General features: G+C 40.9%; 1 protein-coding gene across 1 annotated transcript in view; it reads right to left on the bottom strand.

The window, feature by feature from the left end:
• Positions 1-18,775, bottom strand: part of LOC127526060 (tripartite motif-containing protein 16-like) — a 65,187-nt gene extending 46,412 nt beyond the window's left edge. Inside the window, exons 1-2 of the mRNA XM_051920075.1 lie at positions 18,690-18,775; positions 18,373-18,437 (exon numbers count right to left, since the gene is read on the bottom strand). The gene's annotated coding sequence lies outside the window, so the exon portion shown is untranslated. The remainder of the gene's footprint in view (positions 1-18,372; positions 18,438-18,689) is intronic.
• Positions 18,776-19,567: the final 792 nt, after the last annotated feature.

Genomic DNA, 19,567 nt, shown 5'->3' with positions numbered 1-19,567 from the left:
CGGAGTATAATTTCTTTACTAACTAAATATACATGCACTTCAAAATTTCACATAGGCTGGGGGTCCATAATAATGAATATGTATACTACAGACACTGTAGGAAGAGAATCAGCATCCTGGCCGGGACAGAAGATAATTTAATACATGGACATGAGGTCAGTAACCCAGCCACAGGGGATGCACAAACCAGTTTGTTTCTTTGTGTCGGTCCCAAGCCCCGATAAATGGGGAGGGTTATGTCAGGAAGGGCATCCGGTGTAAAATTTTGCCAAATCAATATGCGGACAACAATACAAATTTCCATACCAGATCGGTCGAGCCCTGGGTTAATAATGACCGCCACCAGTACTGTTAGCCAACAGGGTGCTGGCGGAAATTGGGCTACTGTTGCTCGAAGAAGGAGAAGAGGAGGGGTGGGGGGTGTGTGTCTGCAGGCAAGAGAAGAGGAGGAACATAAAGAGACTGGAACTGAGGGTAGGAACTTTGAATGATGGCAGTATGACTGGTAAGGGGAGTTAGCCGATATAATGAAGAAAAGGAAGTTTGATATATTGTGTGTGCAAGAGACTAAATGGAAGGGGAGTAAGACCAGGTGGATCTGAGGTGGATTCAAATTGTTCTATCATGATGTGGATAGGAGGAGAAATGGGGTAGAGGTTATTCTGAAGAAACAGTATGCCAAGAGTGTTTTGGAGGTGAAAAGAGTGCCAGAGTAATTATTATGAAGCTGGAAAAATGAGGTGTGATGATGAATGTCGTTAGTGCATATGCACCTCAAGTTGGGTGTGCGATGGATGAGAAAGAAGATTTTTGGAGTGAGTTGGATGAAGTGATGAACAGTGTACCCAAGGGACAGAAAGTGGTGATTGTAGCGGATTTCAATGGACATGTTGGTGAAGGGAACAGCGGAGACGAGGAGGTGATGGGTAGGTATGGTATCAAGGAGAGGAATGAAGAAGGTCAGATGATAGTGGATTTTGCCAAAAGGATGGATATGGCTGTGGCGAATACGTATTTTAAGAAGAGGGAGGAACATAGGGTGACATACAAGAGTGGAGAAAGATGCACACAGGTAGATTATGTCCTATGCAGAAGAGTCAGTCTAAAGGAGATTAAAGACTGTAAAGTAGTGGCAGGGGGAAAGTGTAGTTAAGCAGCATAGAATGGTGGTCTGTAGGATGACATTGGAGATCAAGAAGAGGAAGAGAGTGAGGGAAGAGCCAAGTATCAAATGGTGGAAGTTGAAAAAGGAAGATTGCAAGGATGAGTTTAGGGAGGAGGTGAGACAGGCACTGGGTGGCAGTGAAGATTTACCAGACAGCTGGACAACTGCAGCAGACGTAGTAAGAGTGACAGTGAGAAGGGTGCCTGGTGTGACATCTGGACAGAGGAAGGAGGAAAAGGAAACCTGGTGGTGGAATGGGGAAGTACAGGAGAGTACATAGAGGAAGAGGGATTGTTAGAGAGATGCAGAAGGTAGACAAGAGTACAAAGAGATAAGGCAAGGTGAAGAAAGAGGTGGCAAAGGCTAAAGAAAAAGCGTATGAGGAGTTGTGTGAGAGGTTGGACACTAAGGAGGGGGAAAAGGACCGGTGGGCTAGACAGAGGGACCGAGCTGGAAAAGACGTGCAGCAGGTTAGGATGATAAAGGATAAAGATGGAAACATACTCACAAGTGAGGAGGGTGTGTTGAGCAAATGGAAGGTTTACTTTGATAGGCTGATGAATGAAGAGAACGAGAGAGAGAGAAGGTTGGATGATGTGGAGATAGTGAAGTACAACGGATTAGCAAGGAGGAAGTAAGAACAGCTATGAAGAGAATGAAAAATGGAAGGGCCGTTGGTCCAGATGACATACCTGTGGAAGCCTGGAGGGGTTTAGAAGAGATGGCAGGGAAGTTTATAACCAGATTGTTTAATGGAATCTTGGAAAGTGAGAGGATGCCTGAGGAGTGGAGAAGATGTGTACTGGTGCCGATATAATAAGGGGGATGTGCAGGACTGTAGTAACCACAGGGGGATAAAACTGATGAGCCACAGCATGAAGTTATGGGAAAGAGCAGTGGAAGCTCAGTTAAGAAGGGAGGTGATGATTAGTGAGCAGCAGTATGGTTTCATGCCAAGAAAGAGCACCACAGATGTGCTGTTTGCTCTGAGGATGTTGATGGAGAAGTATAGAGAAGGCCAGAAGCAGTTGCATTGCATCTTTGTGGACCTGGAAAAAGCATATGATAGGGTGCCTGAAGAGGAGATGTGGTATTGTATGAGGAATTCAGGAGTGGCACATAAGTACGCAAGAGTTGTACAGGATAGGTACGAGGGAAGTGTGACAGTGGTAAGGTCTGCGGTAGGAGTGACGGATGCATTCAAGGTGAAGGTGGGATTACATTAGGGATTGGCTCTGAGCCCCTTCTTATTTGCAATGTTGATGGACAGGTTGACAGACGAGATTAGACAGGAGTCCCGTGGACTATGATGTTTGCTGATGACACTGTGATCTGTAGCGAGAGTAGGGAGCAGGTTGAGGAGACCCCTGGAGAGGTGGAGATATGCTTTGGAGAGGAGAGGAACGAAGGTCAGTAGGAACAAGACAGAATACATGTGTGTGAATGAGAGGGAGGTCAGTGGAATCGTGAGGATGAGGGGAGTAGAGTTGGCGTAGGTGAAGGAGTTTAAATACTTGGGATCAACAGTACGGAGTAATTGGGATTGTGGAAGAGAGGTGAGAAAGAGTGTGCAGGCAGGGTGGAATGGGTGGAGAAGAGTGTCAGAAGTAATTTGTGACAGATGGGTATCAGCAAAAGTGAAAGGGAAGGTCTGCAGGACGGTAGAGAGACCAGCTATGTTATATGGGTTGGAGATGGTGGCACTGACCAGAAAGCAGGAGACAGAGCTGGAGGTAGCAGATTTAAAGATGCTAAGATTTGCACTGGGTGTGACGAAGATGGATAGGATTAGACATGAGTACATTAGAGGGTCAGCTCAAGTTGGATGGTTGGGAGACAAAGTCAGAGAGGCAAGATTGCGATGGTTTGGACATGTGCAGAGGAGAGATGCTGAGTATATTGGGAGAAGGATGTTAAGGATAGAGCTGCCAAGCAAGAGGAAAAGAGGGAGGCCTAAGAGGAGGTTTATGGATGTGGAGAGAGAAAACATGCAGGTGATGGGTGTGACAGAGCAAAATGGAGAGGACAGAAACATATAGAATAAGATGATCCGCTGTGGCAACCAATAACGGGAGCAGCCAAAAGAAGAAGATGATGTGAGGGCAGTGCGGAATGTCAAGTGAATTGGCTGGTGGGATGCAGAAATAAAGATGTACCGGCCAGTATGATATAGAGGACGGACTTACAGAAACTGAGGATCAGGAGTTGTTCCATCCACCATACACTTAGACGGCAGTGACCCTTGCATGGTAGCCCATTCGGGACACCCGCAAGGGTGCTTGGGAGTTGGAGTCCGGAAGTGATCTCCTTAATTTCTTAATGCCCTGGAGGTGATTCCTTGAAAACACAGCATGACACTAGAAGCTTTCATGGGTCCATCTTAAAAGGAGCCTGTTGCCTCACATTGGAGAGTAAGAGTCAGGAGACAGTGGGCAACATTCAGCGGAGGTTGAGGAGGAGGAATAATACTTTGGTTTTCTGTATAATTGTTGGATTTATTGTGGATGATTTTGAAGAAGTGGTTCTGAGGGTGTGTTTTGGGATAATTATAATCCCTTATTTGACTCCAAAAATGTGTGTTGTACTACTGGGTTTTGGGTTTGGGGCTCAATGGCACCCCCTTGTGGTTACAATAGGTGTAGTTGGCAGGAATTTCTGGGTGTCTATTTGGCAGAAGACCTGCAATTTAAATTTATTGAGGCCAAAACCCAGACCTGTAATCCCACACAACAGGCACGACATCTCGCACAAGTGATGGGAAGAAAATTGAGCAAGAAACCCAACTGATGGGAAACGGATAAATTGGCATAGACTACTATTCACTGTCTGGGAGCGCTTATATTACTGAAGACAGATGGGCAACATACTGGCTCCAAGTATGGGATACATACAGACAGGAAGATGACCTTGCTGGAGGGACACTAGAGGGCTTCTTTGATGGGAAAGACAATGAGGTAAGTACTCTTGAAGGGCACAAGGCCCTACAAAAAGTCAAAACCCTCACAGAATTACACTGTGAAGACAGAGAACCTGTGGCAGGCTGTCTATTATTATATGCGAGACAGCAAGAGACTGGAGCAACGCCAACATTGCCTGTATGAGCGTGAACCTGAAGGCTGGACATCTTACCCCAACAATCTAAGCCGGGGTAAGTGACTTCCCTTCTCTTTTAAATAAAGGGTTCTGGAAGCAATGTCTGGGCAACGTCAACAAATTGTTCAAACAGACTGACGGAACAAACTGTCCCCGTAAAGGGACTTCCAAACTCTACAACCCTAGATGATCCTGAAAACTCAACTGATTATTATCGAGACCAATGCATGCTGAGAGGCACAAGAAGGTCAACCAAGAAGGACCAAAGTCCCACCTAAAGTTTACCATCAACCAAGAAGGACCGAAGTCCCACCTAAAGTTTACCAAGCCAAGACAAAGGTCACTTTGATCTCCAGCACTTAGAAGAACTCCTTCAGCTGGTAAGGACACTAAAATCTGTATTAAATCATTTAGGAAATACCTTGAAGGAGACAATGGAGGCAGCAAGGGCTCCGCTTCAAGTGGTGGAGAAGTACTTACAGAGAACAGGAACAGGACTGCCATTCGGTATCGATTTTACAATATAGGCAAGTCAATCCTGTAAAGGCCACATAGACAGTGAAGGGCCCCTCTTTATTCGCTAGAGGGTCCCAATCCATCTGAAGGCCACAAAAGAAAATGGGCAATCAGTCAAAAATGGAAGACTCACCCAACAAAGGGGAAGCAGCCACTCAGGTATGATAGCCTGACTCGTGTGATTGTTTGGTCCTGCCTACAACATTTACATCAGTGGAAGACACGCCTAGGCAGGATGTAGCATGAAAGAAAACCCATGCAAGAAGGAGTGGAGAACATACAGTTTCCCCTCTGCATTAATAGTCAGAGGGGACGATGCTTCACATGCTGCAGTGGGGACACCAATGGAAACACTGTCCCACATGACGTAATACTGAGTCAGAAAGGCACTTTTTTTTTTAACAGAGGCTTCCGAAAGCTCCCACTGACTGTTGTTATTCTTCTTGTGGAGACCGGCTTAGGCATTGAACTATGAATGACATCAACCCTCGTGGGGCCAGATGCCATGCCCTACAGGCCTTAACTGAGGAGGCTACAGTACGTAGGAGGAGAACGGGAATCGTAGCTGGGATGGCGGATGATTTATAAGGGGGGGCCAGTGTGGAACGTCAAGAGAATTGGCTGGTGGGATGGAGAAATAAATTTGTACCTGGCTGTAATGTTATAGCTAATAAAAACCGAGGATTGGGAGTAGTTCCATCCCCATACAGTAGGGGGCAGTGGTCCTCATATGGTAGCCCAGTCAGGACACCTGCAAGGTAGATTGTGGGTTGGAGCCTGGAAGTGCAGCCCTGTTGGGGTCTCTGGGTATCATTAGAGGGTGCTGTCGGGGGCAGAATATATGGCAACAGATGATCCATTGAAGCAACTCCTAATGGGAGTAGCTAACAGAAGAAAAAGAAGAGTAAGAATCCATATTACTAACCGAGAATGCTAAACCGGATGATGGACGCAGGCACATCCGGCAATGGGCCGTAGCTGCAAAAAGACGTACTGCGCAGGCGCAAAAAGAGTCCGCGAGGGTCGGCTGAGGAGCCGAGAAAGGCGGATAAAAGAGGGCGAGAGAGGCGGATGAGGGGCCGCGAGAGGCAGACAAGACCACAGAAAAAAGGAGTGAGCACAGGAAAAATTGAGAAATGAGGCGCAAGGAGCACCGAAAAAAGGAAACGGCACATAAAAAAGTATTCAAACGCAAGCAAAGCACGAAACACATTGCACACGAAACTAGACCCAAAAAAAAAAAAAAAGAGGCTCGCGCACAACAGCAATGCACCCCCCCCCCCCCCCTACAGGCACCGGACGGGACACACACCAAGAGGGGGATTCAACAAGCCCATGGAACACAAAAAAAAGAACACAAAACCACCCCACAGACCCTTCAAGCAAGGGACGGGACACACACAAAGAGGGGGATTCAACAAGACACAGGAACACAAACAGAAAGAAGACGCTCGCGCGACAACAATCCTCAACCCCCCCCCCCCCCCCACACACACACACATCCATAAGAAGTGACACCCAAAGCCACATATTCTAAAGTGAACATCAACACCTTCACACTAGACAGCATAGGTGTCAGCATTGGTGGATCTCCTTACAATAAAGCACTATTAACCGTTCAACTGCAGAAAAAGAAACATATTAACAGTGACTGCGATCCTCCTTATTAGTTATCCATATTTCGCATGCTGAGAAAGAAACAAGTCATGAATACACGGTCACGGGTACAAAACGAAAAGGAAATGATAACAGGAACAAACACACGAACATGAAAGAAACAACAAAATAGACGGCTATGCAGCATAGGTGGATCTCATTACAATAAGGCACTATTAACCGTTCAACCGCAGAAAAGGCTCCATATTAACAGTGAGTGCAATACTCCTTATTACTTATCCATATTTCTAAAAGAAAAAATGTCTCGACTCCAAAAACGCAAAGCTCAACTAAAGCTTCTAACTAATGATGTACCTAAAAGTAAAAACTTTATGAACTGCATTAGATCCTACAATAGTTCATTTGCTTTTGCATATACCGGAGTAAATATCAGGCCACCAAAAGGCAATGGCCCATACTGCTTTCGCATATGTGCACAAATACTGCATCGCATTGGAACAGTGCACCCTGAAACAAATCAACAACGCAAATATGCACAAATCTACATCCTGGATCCACATGACGCAAACTATCAATCAAAGTGCTGCATCGCAACAGGCACGGATTCAAAACGAAACACCTCCCGTCTCAGACATACGTTAACGGCAAGGAAGGCTACAACGGGCTTCTCACACAGCACAAGCAAATCGAATACAGCTACAAAACAACACGTCCCAAATACTACACATGCAACAACGCGCATCTCAAACAGCACAAGCAAAACATACACCAGGAAAATTCATTCGGATTAATGAATGTCATTTGCAATCATTGTCATTCAGTTCACTTCCCTGAAGAAACAGCTGGCAATACAAGTAATACATTTACACGTTGTTGTCAAAAGGGTCAAATTACACTGCCTTCTTTACATTCATATACTGAATATCTACAGAGGCTTATAACTGACGATGTACCTGAAAGTGAAATCTTTATCAACTACATTAGATTCTACAAATCGGTATCCACTATGAACATTAACGGTGGCACTGCACGTGACATCCGTCTTGAAAAAATGTTGTTTATTGATGAATGTTCAATGGCATGAAGTCACTTACTCAAGACCATTCATAAACTTCTACAAACGTTTATGAATAATAATATTCGATTTGAAGGAAAGGTACTTTTATGAGGAGGAGATTTTAGACAGTGATTAGCTATTCTTCCAGATGCCATGCACTCAGCTATTGTTCAGTGCACCTTAAAATATGCAGACAATTGGCATTGCTTTCAAAAGATACAGTTAGTAAAAAAGATACGATGTCCAGAACCAGATCATAACAATTGCTTATTACAACTGAGAGATGGTACACTCACCAATACAGCTGGACTTCAGCCACATATTATTACAATTCCTCAAGCCCTTATTTGCGACGACTTAGTTACAGAGACATTTGGAACAGCAATCTCATTAGACCAAATGCCCCTTTTAACACAACGCACTATATTATGTCCAAAAAATATTAATATGGAAAACATTAATACCCAAGTCATTCCATTACTTCCTGGAGAGACACAACTCTTTCTAAGCTCTGACAAACTTGACTCTGATCACAACAATAACCATCTTCATTGACCTTACAAGTTCTGACCTGAAATTACCTTTTACACTTAAACGGCGTGTACAAAGAAATTTTCAAATAAACCTTTACACTGTGCCACACACTTTATTGTTTGCTTTCTATTTGCATCATCTACACCGTCACACTATTCTATATCTCATTCATACATCACGCTCTTTGTGATTCCCAACACCAGGGGTTGGCGAGCGAAGCGAGCAGGGGGCGGAGCCCCCTAGTTTGGTAGATAGGACTGGTGACCTTTGTTGGGCAGAATGGCCTGTTCTTGTCCAGATTATTGTAATTTTCTAATATTCAATTTTTTTTGTTTTTTTTTCTGGGTGTTCTTGGCACATTTACCGGCACTTTTATAATGTTTGTTAGCTTATTCCAAAAGCTATGGAAACAAGAATAACATTCCAGATGCATTTTTTGATAAAAATGTTACTGAAGTTTGCAACTTATTCTGCTCTAACAGATGTGTACAACATAATTCAGTCTCCTGGTGTAAAAATACTGAAAGAAAAAGGTCTGCCCTTTAGTTTGTGGGGTAGAACATGAATAATGAGTGAAGTATGATGAAGTTACAGCCAATTAAATCAAAGTAGCAGAAACTAGCTATAAATGAGGCTGAGTTTAAAGAGTTAACAGCAATTCATGACACCCTTCAGGTCCTTCAAGCTGCAGACCACCTGTTGGATCTAATTATCAAAGTAGTTTTGGAAAAGGTAGAAAGACTGGGGACTCTGTACTAACAGATAGATAGATAGATAGATAGATAGATAGATAGATAGATAGATAGATAGATAGATAGATAGATAGATAGATAGATAGATAGATAGATAGATACTTTATTAATCCCAATGGGAAATTCACATAACAGGACATTATGACAGCACAGGGGAACAAAGAACCTTTAAGTGTTGTGATGTTTTTAATTGAAAAGCCTATGATTAAAAAGAAAAAGACTGCGAACTCGGAATACAAAAAACTTGGAGACAGACTTGCAGCCCTGGAGGATGGGTGCAGAAGAAATAATATAAGAATTGAGGGTATACCTGAGAAACGAGAAAGCTCAAGCCCAGTGAAATTTGCAGTAGAATTACTGTCTAAAATAATTGGAGATGACTTTAAACTCGACAATGAGATAGCCACGGCTTATCGCACAAAGATACCAAGCGCCTTTAAATCTAGGTCTTTTATTGTCCGCTTCGAACGACTAAGATGTAAGCTTGATGTGATGGCACTTCTCAGACACAAGCAAGAGATTATATTCGAAAATAATCTTATTCGTATTTTTCCCGACTTCTCACCATCAACAGCTGCAAAACGCAGATCCTACAACGACATTAAAAGGATGCTACGGGAAGCCGATATCAAATACAGCCTCTTGTATCCTGCCAAACTGAAAGTGGAAGTTCAAGATGGACATTATATTTTCTTCAGCAAAGAAGAAGCTGAAAAAGAATTAAAGAAGCTGTTTCCGACACTTTTTTGAAAGTTAATTAAAATTAAAGAGCCGTATTCTATCAAGGCACGGGAAAGACCTATGATCTGATCGCTGGATCCATGTTTAAAGAGACTGGTATTATAATTATACATCTCTTATTTTCTTTTTTTTTTTTTTTTTTTTAATCTGGACTTTATATGTTATATGTTTATGTTTTAATCAGAGTTATAGAGTTATAGACGTGAGTGTGAAAATGTGGAAGTGATTAAAGTAGGATTCGTTTTATTTATTTATTTTTTTATTTCTTTCTTTTTTTTTTTTTTTTTTTTTTTTTTTTTTTTTTTTTTTTATTTTACTATACCTTAAAGTAGACTGTTTAACTTCATACCCTTGGTTTAATGCTTGTTCTACTATTTATACAATTACCATTATACTATTACAGTATGAATTACCAGGTTTATCCTAGACTAGTTTTTAAAATCACTCCCAGGGTTGTTTTTTGTTTTTTTTTTTTAATCTTAATATCTTAACTTAAAAGCGCTGAAGATTATTTCAAGCTTAAATATTGTTAATGAGAACATTTTCGGCAGATAGTATTAAGGATTTAACTGTAAAAGATATCTCTGTTTTAATTCTGTAACGCCGCTGCAGGGTGGGGTTTGTTTTGTTTTGGACGTGCTCTGTCTCTTCGTATGTCAGAGGACTGGAACATCGCGAAGTGGGGTCTAGCCTCATGTGGGGAGGCAAAATGGGGGGGGTGGGGGGATAAAGGGGGGAGAGAAGGAGAGCAGGTTATATCTAATCTATTCTTATAATCCTTATAATTATAAATATCAATGCAGCAACAGGCTAACATGCAACAACTCCTGGGGAATCTTGAAACTAAGATTAAAACTGCCATATTACCAATTAAAACTATAAAATGACATTAAAAACTCAGAATCAATGTCTCCATGATGGGACAGTTAACTTTGTGAGCTGGAATGTTAAAGGCCTGAATCACGAATTAAAGAGAAAGAAAGTATGCTCTCACCTAACAGGCTTAAACGCTAAAATAGTATTTTTACAGGAGACCCACTTACTAACCAAGGATCAGTTCAGATTACAAAAAGACTGGACTGGCCAAATGTTCCATTCTAGCTTTATAAAGAAAACTAGAGGGGTGGGAATTCTCATACATAGAACAGTTCCATTTGTAGCATCAGAGGTAGTGTCGGACCCTGAAGGGAGATATGTGATGGTCATGGGCAACTTATATAACAGTAAAATGATTTTGATAAATGTTTATGCACCCAATGTTGATGATAAGGAATTCATGCAAAATCTATTTGCATCCATTCCCAATGTGAACACTCATAAAATTATAATGGCTGGGGACTTTAATTGTGTTTTAAATCCACTCTTAGATAGGACTCCTGTGACAGGGGGGACGACATCTAATACTGCAAAGATAATTACACAGTTTTTAAATGATCACAACTTATCAGACCCCTGGAGGTTTCTTAACCCAAACTCAAGAACATATTCGTTCTACTCACCAGTGCATTATAGCTACTCAAGAATTGATTATTTTTTTATAGATAATAATTTCCTGCCTACAATTAAATCATGCAAATATGACACAATTGTTATCTCTGACCATGCCCCTCTAGTCTTGGAGCTAAAATCAATAAGCCCCTCGTACTCACCTCGCAGATGGCGTCTTAACCCTCTTTTATTGGCAGACGAGAACTGCACAGAATTTATATCCAAACAAATCAGCTTCTTCCTAGAGACAAACACGTCTACAGAGGTTTCTGCAGGAACACTCTGGGAAACTCTAAAGGCCTTCTTAAGAGGCCAGATTATTTCATATCTTTCCCATAGAAATAAATTAGAAACCAAGAAAGTGTCAGAGCTAAGAAATGAAATTACTAGAATAGATGAAGAACAAGCCAGGCGTCCAAGTGAAGCTCTTCACAGGAAAAGGCAGGCCCTGCATACAGAACTTAACATCTTAACAACTAAAGAAACTGAACAACTTATTTATAAGTCTAGACAGCATTACTATGAACACGGAGAAAAAGCTAATAAGCTTTTAGCTCAACAAATTCATAAACAAGAGGTTCACAATGCAATACCAGTAATCACCAACAAGAATGGAGAAGAAATCATCGACCATAATAAAATAATGCACACATTTAGAGATTACTATAAGTCTTTATATTCCACTGAGCCCAAAGAAGACAACACGCAATCTAATGCATTTCTGGATAATTCACAAATACCACAAATAGATGCTTTAAGTGCTGAGGAACTAGATAAACCTCTAACGCTAACAGAATTACTAGACGCTATAAAGTCACTACAAAGCGGGAAATCATCAGGCCCTGATGGTTACCCCGTAGAGTTTTATAAGAAATTCTCCACTCAGCTAGCTCCACTCTTATTGGTAACATTTACAGAAGCTAAAGACCACCAAATACTACCTCAAACATTTCGACAAGCATTAATCACCGTCTTTCCTAAACAAAATAAGGACTTGTTACAATGTGCATCATATAGACCAATTTCACTCCTGAATAATGATGTTAAGATACTCTCAAAAATCCTAGCTAGAAGGATGGAGAAAGTGCTGCCCTCGGTAATATCACAAGATCAAACTGGATTTATTAAAGGCCGACATCTATCTTCAAATCTCCGACGCTTGTTTAATGTTATATATTCACCAACAAAATCAAACACCCCAGAGATATTACTATCATTAGACGCAGAAAAGGCATTTGACATGATCGAATGGAATTACCTTTTCACTGCATTGGAGAAATTTGGGTTTGGCCCGAATATTTGTGCTTGGATTAAACTACTGTATACCAGTCCAGAAGCTTCAGTTTGTATTAATAAAATTTGCTCAGACTACTTTAAACTAGAACGTGGTACCAGACAAGGATGTCCCTTGTCGCCACTGTTGTTTGCAATCGCTATTGAACCACTGGCGGTTCACTGCCGAAATTCTCATCAGATAAAGGGGATTGTCAGAGAAGGACTGGAACAGAAAATTTCTCTATATGCAGATGATATGGTCTTATATATATCGGACCCAGAAAACACTGTCCCTGCTGTTTTAACAGCACTAACAGAATTTCAAAAGATATCTGGTCTTAGAATTAATCTGAATAAAAGTATACTCTTTCCAGTGAACTCACAAGCATATAATATTAAATTAGACACCCTACCTTTTACCATAGCAGATCAGTTTAAATACCTAGGGGTAAATATCACAAGTAAACATAAAGCTCTTTATCAACAAAATTTTGGCGTCTGTATGGAAAAAATTAAGCAAGACTTGCATAGATGGTCAACCCTTCATCTCACTCTAGCCGGAAGAATTAACATTGTTAAGATGAATATCCTTCCTAAACTTCTCTTTTTATTTCAAAACATTTCAATATCCATATTACTAACCGAGAATGCTAAACCGGATGATGGACGCAGGCACATCCGGCAATGGGCCGTAGCTGCAAAAAGACGTACTGCGCAGGCGCAAAAAGAGTCCGCGAGGGTTGGCTGAGGAGCCGAGAAAGGCGGATAGAAGAGGGCGAGAGAGGCGGATGAGGGGCCGCGAGAGGCGGACAAGACCACAGAAAAAAGGAGTGAGCACAGGAAAAATTGAGAAATGAGGCGCAAAGAGCACCGAAAAAAGGAAACGGCACATAAAAAAGTATTCAAACGCAAGCAAAGCACGAAACACATTGCACACGAAACTAGACCCAAAAAAAAAAAAAAAAAAAAAAAAAAAGAGGCTCGCGCACAACAGCAAGGCACCCCCCCCCCCTACAGGCACCGGACGGGACACACACCAAGAGGGGGATTCAACAAGCCCATGGAACACAAAAAAAAGAACACAAAACCACCCCACAGACCCTTCAAGCAAGGGACGGGACACACACAAAGAGGGGGATTCAACAAGACACAGGAACACAAAAAGAAAGAAGACGCTTGCGCGACAACAATCCTCAACACCCAACCCCCCCCACACACACACACACATCCATAAGAAGTGACACCCAAAGCCACATATTCTAAAGTGAACATCAACACCTTCACACTAGACAGCATAGGTGTCAGCATTGGTGGATCTCCTTACAATAAAGCACTATTAACCGTTCAACTGCAGAAAAAGAAACATATTAACAGTGACTGCGATCCTTCTTATTACTTATCCATATTTCGCATGCTGAGAAAGAAACAAGTCATGAATACACGGTCACGGGTACAAAACGAAAAGGAAAGGATAACAGGAACAAACACACGAAAACGAAAGAAACAACAAAATAGACGGCTATGCAGCATAGGTGGATCTCATTACAATAAGGCACTATTAACCGTTCAACCGCAGAAAAGGCTCCATATTAACAGTGAGTGCAATACTCCTTATTACTTATCCATATTTCTAAAAGAAAAAATGTCTCGACTCCAAAAACGCAAAGCTCAACTAAAGCTTCTAACTAACGATGTACCTAAAAGTAAAAACTTTATGAACTGCATTAGATCCTACAATGGTTCATTTGCTTTTGCATATACCGGAGTAAATATCAGGCCACCAAAAGGCAATGGCCCATACTACTTTCGCATATGTGCACAAATACTGCATCGCATTGGAACAGTGCACCCTGAAACAAATCAACAACGCAAATATGCACAAATCTACATCCTAGATCCACATGACGCAAACTATCAATCAAAGTGCTGCATCGCAACAGGCACGGATTCAAAACGAAACACCTCCCGTCTCAGACATACGTTAATGGCAGCGAAGGCTACAACGGGCTTCTCACACAGCACAGGCAAATCGATTACAGCTCCAAAACAACACGTCCCAAATACTACACATGCAACAACGCGCCTCTCAAACGGCACAAGAAAAACATACACCAGTAAAATTCATTCGGATTAATGAATGTCATTTGCAATCATTGTCATTCAGTTCACTTCCCTGAAGAAACAACTGGAAATACAAGTTATACATTTACACGTTGTTGTCAAAAGGGTCAAATTAGACTGCCTTCTTTACATTCATATACTGAATATCTACAGAGGCTTATAACTGACGATGTACCTGAAAGTGAAATCTTTATCAACTACATTAGATTCTACAAATCGGTATCCACTATGAACATTAACGGTGGCACTGCACGTGACATCCGTCTTGAAAAAATGTTGTTTATTGATGAATGTTCAATGGCATGAAGTCACTTACTCAACACCATTCATAAACTTCTACAAACGTTTATGAATAATAATATTCGATTTGAAGGAAAGGTACTTTTATGAGGAGGAGATTTTAGACAGTGATTAGCTATTCTTCCAGATGCCATGCACTCAGCTATTGTTCAGTGCACCTTAAAATACGCAGACAATTGGCATTGCTTTCAAAAGATACAGTTAGTAAAAAAGATACGATGTCCAGAACCAGATCATAACAATTGCTTATTACAACTGAGAGATGGTACACTCACCAATACAGATGGACTTCAGGCACATATTATTACAATTCCTCAAGCCTTTATCTGCGACAACTTAGTTACAGAGACATTTGTAACAGCAATCTCATTAGACCAAATGCCCCTTTTAACACAACGCACTATATTATGTCCAAAAAATATTAATATGGAAAACATTAATACCCAAGTCATTCCATTACTTCCTGGAGAGACACAACTCTTTCTAAGCTCTGACAAACTTGACTCTGATCACAACAATAACCATCTTAAATGACCTTACAAGTTCTGAGCTGGAATTACCTTTTACACTTAAACGGCGTGTACAAAGAAATTTTCAAATAAACCTTTACACTGTGCCACACACTTTATTGTTTGCTTTCTATTTGCATCATCTACACCGTCACACTATTCTATATCTCATTCATACATCACGCTCTTTGTCATTCCCAACACCAGGGGTTGGCGAGCGAAGCGAGCAGGGGGCGAAGCCCCCTAGTATATCAATAAATCGTTTTTTAAACAGTTAGATTCAATAATAACCTCATTCATTTGGAACTCAAAACACCCACGTATCCGAAGAGCGACCCTACAAAGACCTCAGGCAGAAGGTGGCATGGCTTTACCTAATTTTCAGTTTTATTACTGGGCAGCAAACATACAAGCCATAAAAACCTGGACACAAATAAATGCACATACACAGGCTTGGTCTGCAATAGAAGTAAAATCCTGTAGTACTTCTTTATATTCCCTGCTCTGCTCTCCAATAAATGAAAGTTATCGCAAATATACTAATAACCCAATTGTGCTTTACTCACTCAGAATATGGAACCAAATTAGGAAGCATTTTAAGATGGAAAATCTTTTATCAGTGGCACCTCTGCAAGGGAACCACCTCTTTCAACCTTCGCAAGTATATCCAGTTTTTAATACCTGGAAAAGTTTTGGAATTAAAATGCTCAGAGATCTTTATATAGACAACATATTTACATCTTTTGAACAATTACGTTCAAAATTTAACCTCCCAGCTACACATTTCTTTTACTATCTTCAAATTAGAAATTTTGTTAAACAGAAATTGCCCGATTTCCCCCACCTTGCACCCTCCACAATGCTGGAAAAAATACTGCTCAATTCCGAGGAAACAAACACTATTTCCGCAATATATAAAATCTTATTAGAGTCCCTACCTTTCAAAGATCCAAGAGGACATTGGGAAGAAGATCTCTTAATCAATATATCAGAAAAGGAGTGGAAGGTAGCAAAGCAAAGAATTCACTCGAGTTCTATATGCGCAAAGCATAGAATTATTCAACTAAAAATTATATATCGAGCTCATCTGTCTCGCTTAAAACTGTCCAAAATGTTTCCAGGCCAGGATCCAACCTGCGAGCGCTGCAACCAAGCTTCTGCCTCACTGGGTCACATGTTCTGGGCCTGCACCAAACTAACATCATTTTGGACAAAAATTTTTAAGTGCCTCTCAGACAGCCTTAGTATCACAATCCCTCCTAACCCACTAACAGCTGTGTTTGGTGTCCTTCCAGATGGACTTGAATTGGAGAAGGACAAACAAACGGTGATTGCATTCACTACACTCTTGGCACGCAGACTTATTTTGTTAAATTGGAAGAATCCTAATTCTCCTCTTATAAGTCAGTGGGAAACTGATGTTTTATATTATTTGAAATTGGAAAAAATCAAATTTTCAGTTAGAGGATCTGTACAAAATTTTTTCAAAACTTGGCAGGATTTAATCAATATTATTTTAGAATAAGAGAATTAACTATTATTGCATTTAACTCCCTTCTCCATCTCTTATTTATATAGATATTTACTTCTCCCCTTCTTTTGTCTAATGTTGCCTTATTAAAAAGCTTAAAGAAATTTTCCTTTAGCTAAGCTCTCCTTCTCAGGGGTGGGGTTTGATTTGTTTTCAAATTTGTTGGGTTATAAATTGATCTGTTTGTATGGAATGATTACAATGAAAATTAATAAAATAAAAATATTAAAAAAAGAAAAAAAAAAAAGAAAAAAAAAAAAGAAAAAGACTTTAATCATTAAAGTTGCACAATATTGGATCATTTTATTCTGAGCTTCTAAACTGAAGTTCAGCGCTATTCAGAATAGGGTTGAATTATTGAAAAGCATAGGAAGTATAAAATGGCCCTCAGCCAGGAAGCATTCTTAGCCCATTACGTTTAATGACATGATAAGTAACAGATAGGAATAGAAGGAGCTGAATCTTTTTATGTTTATGCCCATGTCAGCTGGGCACTTGTATGTCTCAAGAAGCTACCATGATCGTCAAATACACTCGGGCCACATCAGTGCTGATCATCTTCATGCCACATGCTAATCAGTTCTTCAATATGTTGTTGTATCTCTCAGTCTGAATCTGTCTGTAAAGACTGCACAGCTCAAATCAGGTGAGAGGCAGCAACTTAAGACTTAGAGCTGCCATTACCTCAGCAGTTATCAGCCAGTCACATGACAGACTTCAAGTCAGATTCGTCTCCTGGTTCCCTCTGCTGATCTTTTCATTAACTGCATTCATCTTATCCTCAATGACATCTTGTGATGTGTTTTTCAGTTTCAGTTCTTTCTGACTGCCTCACTGAAAATCTCAACCAATGGAAGGCAATTCAACAAAAGCTCCATTACCCAAGACATGCCTGATCTTTTTCTGTTCCACTTAATGAGCACAACAGAGCCAAATACTTGAATACCTCTTTCTGATTGGCTCCCCTCCAGGTCACCTCATTTGCTTCTTTCTATTAATCTTCCTGGAGATCCACCTGACAAGTGAATTTGGTGACATCTCCAAATTCACATGCCACCACTATGTCTGTCTGACTCTCTCAGCCTCTTTTCTTATCACGATGACAGTGCTATAGTTACATTTTTCTTTTATTCATTTTAAGTCTCTGTAATGTTATTTTGAGGTTGTTTCTAGTCTGGTTTTGATCTATATCAATAACCTTTGGGGTCAATGCCCAGCAGTTTCCCTTCACAGCCACGTTACTCAGGACTGGTTTGAATGTGCAGGATATTCACAATTTGTTCAAAAATGTTGCTAATGTTATACTTCTTCCCTGCCTAAGTATTTCTCTTTCTTTATGTCATTTTCTTCCTTTATTTTTTTTCACGATATCTCATAGCACCACTGGTCACTCTAGAACTCACATTCTCATCTTTCATTCTCTGAATAACAGCAAAATGTGGTGCTTTGGGAACAAAGGAATGTGAAATAGATGTAAGAGATTGAGAGACATAGCGAAAGAAAAGAGTGGAAAAATCAAGAGGACAGAGAAAGGAGAAAATAACAAGTGGGATGAATGAAAGTGGGCCAGCACTTGTGTGAGACAGTGACACACATGCGGTCACACCAAGAGAGGACATGCAGTGTCACAGATACTTGTCAGGATCATCAAATCAATAAGAACACAAACTCACCTGTAAAAACTCCTCACCAATCAGAGGTTCAGATGACTGCAGGAGGACAATTGGAGCTTCAGGACCTGCACATGAAAAGAGCAGAAGGGGGACTATGAAGATGGCATTTGGTGACATCAGTTCCATTCACTGTGCAGTAATTACTAGAACAGGACGGTTCAAATTCAACACATAACAGATGAGCAGCTAAAATCCAAAGTGACCTACTGAACCCTAATAAAGTGCCACTCAATGCCCACTATACCCACTGGTACATCTTTTTGGTACACTGGGCTCACTGGTGTTTAAAGACTTTTTGAAGACTTAGCAGCCCTCACTTAATTTATTGGCTGTTCCTCTTCAATACAGTCAGTCTTCAGGTCCTCTTAGTCAGAGAAGCCAGGAATGAGTTGTTCAGCTGGAGAGCCCAACAAGAATGAGCAGAACACACTGTGCTGAGTACCTTTAAAAGCTTTAGTCAGTATGGGGTTCTACAACACTTTGTGTCCAAGCAGATCCTTTCACAGAGTTTACTCTCCAGATCTTTCAGTTCTACATGAAGAGAGGAGCAGCAGAGTTACAGTGGTCAATGCTGGGGGTCTTTTCACAGGGGTTGCCTTATAAGATGCCATCAGCTGTTTGGTGAGGTGGCCTGTCAGTCACTTTACATGTGTGTACATCAGGGGTGTCCAACTCTGGTCCTTCAGGACTACCCTGGCTGCAGTCATTCATTCTAATCATTGTCTTCATCAGTCACCAAAGTCTGCTGTTCATTGACTTCTTTTCACTTTATTTTAGTCACCTTGTTTTTTAAGACTCAGTCCTCTGAATTGCTTATATTTCCACAAATGGCACCCGAACAGAAATGAGATGTGAAGTTAGTGAGCCAACAGATGAACAGCTAGTTCTAACCAGTTTCCTAATTGGCAGCCGATTGCATGGCTTGTTGGTGGTCTTGTTTCCCAAACTGTTGATTTTCCTTTTTCTAAGACCACTGTCAAAATGTTTTGTGGACCTGAGCAGCACAATATTACTGACCCTTCACGTGTCTTTATGTACCACTGTCAAAATGTTTTGTGGATCTGAGCAGCACAATATTACTGACCCTTCACGTGTCTTTATGTTCAGATATTGTATGGTGGGCACAGGATTGCTGGCCATCTGTTATATCTCATTATTGTGTGGTTGGAAAAAAAGAAATAATTGAGGAGTCAAT

The sequence above is a fragment of the Erpetoichthys calabaricus genome, chromosome 16 (genome assembly GCF_900747795.2).
Source record: "Erpetoichthys calabaricus chromosome 16, fErpCal1.3, whole genome shotgun sequence".
NCBI lineage: Eukaryota > Metazoa > Chordata > Cladistia > Polypteriformes > Polypteridae > Erpetoichthys > Erpetoichthys calabaricus.
This window is presented reverse-complemented; position numbering and strand designations above follow the sequence as displayed.